We start from the raw sequence: 9,123 nt of genomic DNA, 5'->3' as shown, positions 1-9,123 counted from the left end.
GTTATAACGGTATAATTCCATTTATTTTCCCTATTTTTTGTTCTCAGGTTATCATAATTTACTTCCAAATATGCTCTACTGTCCAAATTTTTTTTACTGTTTTTAAAATAAACAAGTCCTTTAAAATTTATAAATGTAAATAATTTAAAATAAATATAATCAAGGTAATTTAAAGTTTTTTTATGTTTACTCAGCTATTTACTTTTTTGATAGCTTCATGCATTTCTAAAAAATTTGGTTTTCTTTCTTTCAACCTAAATAACTTATTTTTCTATTTATTAATGTACTATGTATTAATGTATTGGAATGTAGATTTGCTGGAGATAAACTCTCTTAACTTTTGGCTATCTGATAATACCTCTTTTGCTTTCATAGTTTAAAGATATTTTCACTGGAGATAGCATCTTAGATTTTACAGTATTTATTTATTTATGTTTAGTACTTAGTTATCATTCCATATGCATCTGGCTTTTATTATTTTCACTAAAATGGTAGCCACCATTTATATTATTTTCTTCCCATATATAATGAGTTTTTTGTTCTTCAGCTGTTTTTACAAATTGGTATTTATTTTGATTTTCAGGAACTTGATTATTCTGTAGATAGGCATAGTTTTCTTGGTATTTATCCTTTTTGCCTTGTTGAGCATTTTGGACCAGTGGGTTGATGTCTTTCCCTAGTTTTTTAATGTGTCATTCATTGTCTCATCATTCTGCCTCATCCTCCCCCTTTTTGAGGGGACTACAATACATATAACTGTTATGTTATGTTCACTTTTTTCATTTTTAAGTTTTAGTTGGGATTCTTCCTATTTAACTGATCTTCAAGCTTTCTGATAGTTTTCTTTATTGTTAAGTTATTAGATATTTTATTTTGGACATGGCACTTTTCATTGTTAGTATTCCTTTTTGTTTGAGACAGGGTCTTGCTCTGTCACCCAAGCTGGAGTGCAATGGTTCCATCATGGCTCACTGCAACATCTGCCTCCTGGGCTCAAGTGATACTCCCACCTCAGCCTCCTGAGTAGTTGGGACCACAGGCATGCACCACCACACTTGGCTAATTTTTGTATTTTTTGTAGAGATGGGATTTTGCCATGTGTCCCAGGCTGGTCTCAAATTCCTGGACTTAAACAGTTCATCCACTGGCTCTCCCAAAGTCCTGGGATTAAATCCTATTTTTTGGGAGCCACTGGGTCTATCCTATTTTTTTTTTAATTATACCTTTATCTCTCTGATAAATTTTCCCACCTCTTTACACATTTCATTAACCTTTTCTTCTGGAACCTCTCACATTTTAGTCACAAGTATTTTAAAGCCCATGTCAATAATTTCATGGTCTTGAAAATCTCTGGGTCTACATTTATTAACTGTTTCTTCTGAACAAGGGTCTAATTTTGTTACCTTTACATGTGTCCTACAGTGTTTTATTGTATACTGATAAGTTTGTATAAATATCAGTAGAGATAGAAGTAAATTGTATTTACCTTCAGAAAGGGCACACCACCTTTTTCAGACTGCTAACGAGGTGCCTAAGTCATTCTAATTTGTAGATGTATTGGATCTGAAGTTTGTTTTGTCTTTATTTTATTACTGACTTTAAGCACTTTTAGGCTAGTAACAGCACATTCCTTTTAGTGAGATCTAGGAAATGTGTACTAACAACATTCTGGAAAATTACCTGGTTTCCAGTTAAGCTACCAATTTTTGTAAATATGAGAAATATTTTTACACTTTCTATCTCAGCTGCAGAATTTGGAGCAACTGTGGAGTTTTTTGTTTTGTTTTGTTTTTATTTTCCAGCCCTACCCCTGGCTTGCTGGGCTGTAGTGTATCTTTTTTGAGCACTGAGGTCTCCCCAAGGCCTTCAGAGAGCAAATGCTCTTCACTCTATGATGGTCTAGACTTCCCCGGATGTGTTTCTTTCAATTCTACGGGTGTGTTTCCAGTCTTTGATGTTTGAAAGCCTAAAGTTACTGATAACACCCTTTTTTTTTTTAGCTTTCTTTTCTTGACCTCCAACCTGCTAAGGTTGCTGCTTCAAATATACAGGAAACTCTGCACATTTGAGGAAGAATTTCTCTGAACTTCACTTCCTTCCCTGCCTCTGGAGAATAGTATAATATTGCTGAATATTTGGTGAAGAGCTGAGGGAAATAACTGGCAGGTGGTAACATGTAGCTGAGTTTTTTTTTTTTTTTTTTTTTTGACAATCTCAGTTGTTTTCCTAACTCTTTTATGGCATGTTCTTTTTTCTCTCATTAGTATTTTAAGAATATAAATGTCTTGTCACTTTTCGTAGTTTAATTCATTTGCATTTCTTTAACTCTATGATTTTAAAACTTGTCCCATTAGTTTTGTGTTGATGTTGAGTGTTAGGTAAGCATTATAGTTTCTTGTGACCTGATAAATCTCAATAATAAGAAACAAGGAAGCTCTATATTTCAAATTAAATAAGTCTCATAGTAAAGATGATGTGAATTAATCAAACTTGGGATGTAAGAATTAGAAAGTATTTGTACATATCAAAGGGATTTGAGTGTACAAGGAAATCTGAAACTAACCTCTAACCTTTAACCTTTTTATTTATTTTTTTTAATATTTAATTTTATTCATGCTTGCCTTGGGATGGAGAATAGATCATTCAGTAAAAACATACAGTAAAACCAAAATGTCTTATAATGTACAACTTTTAAATTACAATAATGAGGTATCTTAATTACTTCCATGCACATAAGTCTAACATTTTTTTTAAATAAGCACAATCAGGACTTCTAGGAGCATTTTATAATAACGTAATTCCTAATTAATTTTTCTTTGTAGATAGATCAAGCACCTCCAAAATACAAATCCCTATACACAGTAAGTACATTGCTTAAAATGAACTCTTAAGTAAATTAAGTACATGGACAGTCTTAAGATAAACTGACATTATATATTCATCTAGTTAGGTAACAAACCATAGTGCCAAATGGAAAAAGTGTATTTTCAAATAAATTTTAAAAACTAATTTTTATAATTTAATACAGAAAATATGCTGATTTGCTAAAATAAATAAGATGTGATGCCTTAACACCTCACTATAAAGAATGCATACCAGAACATTTATAAACAGTGAATGAGTCTTATTAAGAATAGTTTATGACAATAAATGCTGGCTAAATAGAAGTGCATATTGTGAAGCACTATGAGTGGTATATGTTTTACCACATACTTTTGTTACCTTGAGGTAGATAAGACATGTGTACCAAATTTGGCATTCATTTTCAGTTGCTGCTGGTATCGTGTGATTTAAGCAAAGTGTACAGTATGAAAAACTTGAAAATATGAATGAAAAAGTCTTAGAAAAAATAGATATTTTCATTAAATTATGTATAGTCTCACTGTGTAAATTTCAAGGCAAGGTTTGTTTCCTGTAAAACAGATCATTGTTCTATGAGAGAATGTTCTTTACTTGTCTTAGTGCATCACTTTTGTCTCCTCCTGTGTTGCATTATTTTGCTCGTCTTTATTTTTGTGTGCAAATGACATGCCAGTTAAAATGAAAACTATCTCACGTGTAGAAAAAGAAAGTCGAGATTTTAAAAACCAAAAACTAATACAATCCTTACTAAATGTCACCATCTGATTCAAGTAAAAAATGACTTAAACACTAGTAATAAAAAAAGACAAAACATTTCATGAAGAATACAAAGATAAATGTCTGCTGAGTGTTTTAGTTCAGATGTTTCAGAATGCTGCCATATGTTTTATGAGGAATTTGGGGGAAGATTTCATACCAGAAGGTTAACACCTTCTCGTTAACATGTGGCCTGTATTGACTTAAGTGCCGAATGCCTATGGACTCAAGCTGCTTGTTACAGAGGAACTCCCTATTGTCGTTCAGAAATCCTTCCTCATTTCCTCTCTCCCCAGGCTTCCCATCCTCTATGGCTCAGTTTCTAGCATTTCAGTATCTTCTTTCCTGCTAAAGAACTTGTCCAAGTAACTAGTGTGTTTTCCTTCTCAAAATGTTCATCCTTCCTTACCTCACAAAACTGATTTATGAGAAAACAGTCCTCCCCACCACTCGCAAACTAGCTGTCCCAAGAAGACTGGTACAAGGCTTCTAATTGAGCCAGATTTGCCATTCCTTTTTCCTGTTTTTCTTGGCTTACTGACTTTAATATCAAACTTTTCAATTACAGTTGGGACACTGAGCTATTCAAGTCATTTAATTTATCAACAACATCAGTAGGCTTATGTTGGGAACTAAGTTCCTGCAATAAAGGAATCAAAATTGAATCTCTGATTCTTTTCCCTTTCTTTTCCAGCCAGTTGCTGTGATGCTTCCTCTAGTGCTATCTGGGCTTTAACCAATCCACTCCTTTCACATTTTGATTTGCCTTTCTTATCAGATTTTTCTTTGCTTTGTTATTTCCAATTGGAAAGATCTATAATAAGCTTGGGTTCATACTAATGGTTAACTTCACTCTCTCTCCAAACTAAGTTTTCTAAATATGATGATGACTTCATTTTGTAATTACAAGTATGGCTACACTCCAGATCACAATATTTGTTTTGATGATGATCTCGGTACTGCCAACAACGCTCAGTAGAGTAATTGTTATCAAAAGCAGGATCCTCCAGATACTTTTCCCAATCTCCATCCAAATATTTTCAGGGATCAACTTGTACTTCCTCTTCATCAGTGACATCAGACAGAGCTCTTGGATCAAGCTGAAATTCATCAATATCAAAGTTGTTATGTACAGGCTAATCATGCTCTGAAAACTGACAATCGTGGTACCTTTCCCAGTTATAAATGTGACTGTGAGTTTCATCCATAGGCAAAATATTATCAACTTCATCTTCAATATGAAAAGGATGACTTGAAATTGGCTTATCCATTGGAAAAGAATATATGCTCATGTAAGGATAAGAGAGTACTTCTTCTGCTATTAACAGATTCATGGGGCTAAATGTCAAAATTATGTTCCAGGAAATCCAGTGTTTCTTGACTAATTCCTGGAAGCAGCTGAGTTAAAGGTTTATGTGGCTCAGTCATGTCATTTCTAGTGTAAACTGGAATTATGCTGAGAATCTCCTGACAGTATTCTTCCTGTATAACAGGAATAGATTCTAAAATCAGCTGCATCTGTTTAAGTTCATGTGCACCTGCAAAAAGGGTTTTACCAGTCAGCATTTCAGCAAAGATGCAGCCTGCTGCCCACATGTCAATGGCTTTCATATAATTATTAGGAGAAAGTAAAAGACGTGGGGATCTGTACCATTTAGTAACCAATCCTTCAGAAAGATGACCTTTATGGGAATAATGAGGATCCATGATCCATGCAAGACCAGAATCACCTATCTTCAGCACCAAGTCTTCAGTATTAGTGAAAAGAGTAGCTGGTTTGAGATCTTTGTGTAGTACATTTGCAGAGTGAATATACTTGAGCCCCTGTGGCAGCTGATACATGAGAAGTTTGGCATGCTCTTCCAGTAAAGGGCCCTGCTCCAGCACATTAGCCAAGTCGGTTTCCATATACTCCTTAACAATGTAAACACTGTTTGGTTCCATAAGAGATCCCACATCGTCTGTTAATTGGCTTCCACTGGGACCAAGAATTTCAAATGTTTTCACAATGTTATAATGATCAAGTCTTCTAATAATTTTGATTTCAGATAGAGCATGTTTGACCTCCTGGGGATTGGTAAGGACAATTTTCTTGATGGCTACTCTTTTGTCACAGTCATTGTCTATAGCAGAAGAAACAAGCCATTGCCTCCACAACCCAATGGTTTTAAGTCCATATACCTGGAACCCAGATCAAAACCATGAATGTTCATTAGACTTTCAAATTTCTCTGCCATTTTGAAACCCTTACCTGGGAGAGACCCTTTCCCACTTCTACTACGTCAGAACACAGATGGAAAGCACCATCTGTGAACCAAAGAGTAGACCCTCACCAGACTAAATCTGCCAGAGCCTTGATCTTGGACTTCTCAGTCTTCCAGAACTGTGAGAAATAAATTTCTGTTGTTTATAGGCCACCCAGTTTATGGTGTTTTGCTATACTGACTCAAATAAACTAAGGCGCTAGTATAACCATCTAAGAAAAAATAAAAAACTTAAGTTGACTCAAAAGACTTGAACCAGCAATCAAAAATTGCTTCATAAGGGGAATCCATGGTTCACAAGGATTATCAAACTCTCAGGGTAGAATGTAGTCTAGTCTTACATAACATCTTACAGTTAATGTGAAATAACTTCTCAAGTCATGTTATGAGACTGGTGTGATATAGATGCCACCAATATCTGAAAAGTATGGTATGAAAAAGGAAAATTGCAGGCCAATTTCAGTCATGAATTGTTATAAAAAATCCTAAACAAAATATTAACAAATATACTCCAGCAAAACATAAAAGAATAAGAAATTATGGCCATGTTGAACTTATCTAAGAAAACCAAGTTCAGTTTAATGTTAGAAAATCAATTAATATAATTTATGACATTAAGGGTTTAGAGGAGAATAATTTTATTATTCAATATATGTAGAAAAATGTAATATTCATTTTAGACAGAAATCTTAGAAAACTAAGAGAGAAGCATGATTTCTTAATCTGGTAGAGGTTATATATAAAATATCTGTAGCAGCACAATACTTAACAATGAAAACATAGAAAACTTTGCTTTAAGATTACTAATAAGAAAAGAAAGTTTATTTTTACTACTTCTAAGCATTGCATTGGAGGTCCTAATAAGGAAAAAAATGAATTATGAAAAGTGGAAAAGAAGAAACAAAATTGTCTTTATTCACATGTTTGTACATAGAGGCACGCAAAAGCTATGATAGATAGATTCAAAAGCTATGATACTAGAAATAGTAGATGACTTTTTCAAGATTGATGAATATAAATTCAGTATTAAAAAATTATTTATCAGAGCGATGTAAGCAGGAATGGCAGAATAAGTACCTCTGCAAATCATTTCATTCATAAAAACAATAGAATGCTGGCAAATAGTCTTATAATCAAGTTTTTCAGAAGTCTGAAAATTAGCTAAAGACTTGCAATGATCTGGGATGCATTTATTCAAGAAGAACAGAAAAACAAACAAATTTTACTGAGAAAAGAAGAGTACATTTTGTAGCATTTTAACTTGCCCTATTCTTGAGGTGGGTGGACTTTTTCTACTAGATATCAAGTTATTATTATTTTTTAGTAAATAAAACAACATGCTTCAGTAATAGAAATATAGAAAAATGAGCAGAACAAATCACACCCCCCCAAGGAAATCATGTGTAAATGTATATTTGGCATATGAGAAAGATGGCATAACAGATAAGTGGAGAAATGCAGGGTTTTCAACAAAAGGTGATGAGACAATTGTAATTCGTATTTAAAAAAACAAAATCAGACGACCACTGACTCATACTCTACCCCTCCTCTAAATCCAAGGTATATTAAAGACCTAATTGTTAAAGGGAAAACTACTCATTTAAAGAAATTAATATAGAAAAATGTTTTTGTTATTTTTGAAGTAGGGAAAACTTCATTAAAAATAGCAAAAGCATTCACCATTAAAGTGATAGATAATTTAACTACATTAAAATGAACTATTCAGGCCCTCAGAGTATTAGAAGAAAGTTAAGACAAGTGGCTTTGAAAGAAGTGAGAGAAGATATGTGCAAAAGATAGACAATTGATTTGAATTTGGAATATATACATAACACTCCTGCATATTTTTTTAAATAAAATTTTTCTGGCAAAAAATCTGTGAAAATGTGTTTCACCTCTTTAATATCAAGATATGCAAAATAATAACACAATAGTATAACATTATTGACCCTAAAGAATTTCAAAAGTTTTCAAAGTAGGAAAATACCAATTGTGTTAGATTAAATTATTGGTTCCAGTACTTTATTCCTCTGTAACAAAATTATGCATGCACATCCTTGTTGTGGCCTCGTGGTGCATAAAGTGAATATCATTCCTCTTGACTTTGGGCTTGTTATTTAGGATTTGCTTTGACTGATGGAATATAATGTACATGACAGAAACAATGGTTTAAATTATTATTTTACTGTGGGGCTTGCTCCTAAGCTCTCCTATATCATCCCTTATAAAATTCCTATACATGTACTAATAGCATATAATATTCACAACATTAATGATCTTTACATTGATTGAATTTTCTTTATTGATGAGTAATCAAAAAATTATGAAGTGTTTCATGAATACACACACACACACGCGCGCGCACACATACACACACACACACTCTTTTGGCCCTTGCACCTTGTTCCCAAGTTTATTTTCAATGTTGGGTCATGACACTTAATGCCTGTTTTCTTGGAAAAGTAAGGAATTCCATTATGTTCATTCTGAATTAGTTGCCTTTTTATCAACAGCATTTTCTACCTCTTGCCTTTTGAAAGACAACCAATTGGCAACCATTGAGTATTTGTATAGTAGTCTAGAGAATGACTTTCCTCTGAAACACTGGAAATCCCATAGTGATTGCTTCTGCAGTTGTCTCTGTTTTGGGGTATAACATCAGACCAATGTCTTTTGTGTTCAAAATGCTGCTGTGGAAATCAGAGAAGAAATCAGAGAAGCTGTTTTTTTCTCTGATTTTGTTTCCAATTGCCCTCCTTGCAGGTCTCTGGCCAGTCTTCCTAAGATGTAATTCATTCAACCAATATTTATCGAGCACCTGTGCAGTAAGTGACTAAGTACCTGATCCCCTGCAGCTTACACCCTATTGAGAAATATAAAATCTAATGCTGTAACATCAAATTTCTCAATTCATGGGTGTTATTAAAACCAAAAATCATATAACTCCCTTTCCAGGTTCTCTGTCTGCCAATGCTTGCTGTATTAGTCTGCTAGGGCTGCCATAACAAAATACTATTGACTGGGTGGCTTAAACAACATACACTTATTTTCTCATAGTTCTGGAGGTTGGAAGTCAAGATCAATGTGCCAGCAGCATTGGTGTCTGGTGAGGGCTCTTTCTTTAGGTTACAGATGGCCACCTTCTCACTGTATTATCAGTGGCCATTTCTGGGTGTGGTGTGTGAACTTGGAGAGAGAGAGTGAGCTCTTTGGTGTCTCTTCTCATAAGGACACTAACCCT

General features: G+C 33.9%; 1 pseudogene; it reads right to left on the bottom strand.

Moving 5' to 3' along the window:
• Window positions 1-3,714: 3,714 nt before the first annotated feature.
• Window positions 3,715-5,855, bottom strand: LOC105716276 (mitogen-activated protein kinase 6-like; annotated as a pseudogene).
• Between the last annotated feature and the right edge of the window lie 3,268 nt (window positions 5,856-9,123).

Source organism: Aotus nancymaae, unplaced genomic scaffold, assembly GCF_030222135.1.
Source record: "Aotus nancymaae isolate 86718 unplaced genomic scaffold, 86718_ANA_hifiasm-v0.15.2.pri h1tg000025l, whole genome shotgun sequence".
NCBI classification, from domain to species: Eukaryota; Metazoa; Chordata; class Mammalia; order Primates; family Aotidae; genus Aotus; species Aotus nancymaae.
The sequence above is the reverse complement of the archived record's forward strand: the minus strand, read 5'-3'. Positions and strand labels throughout refer to the sequence as shown.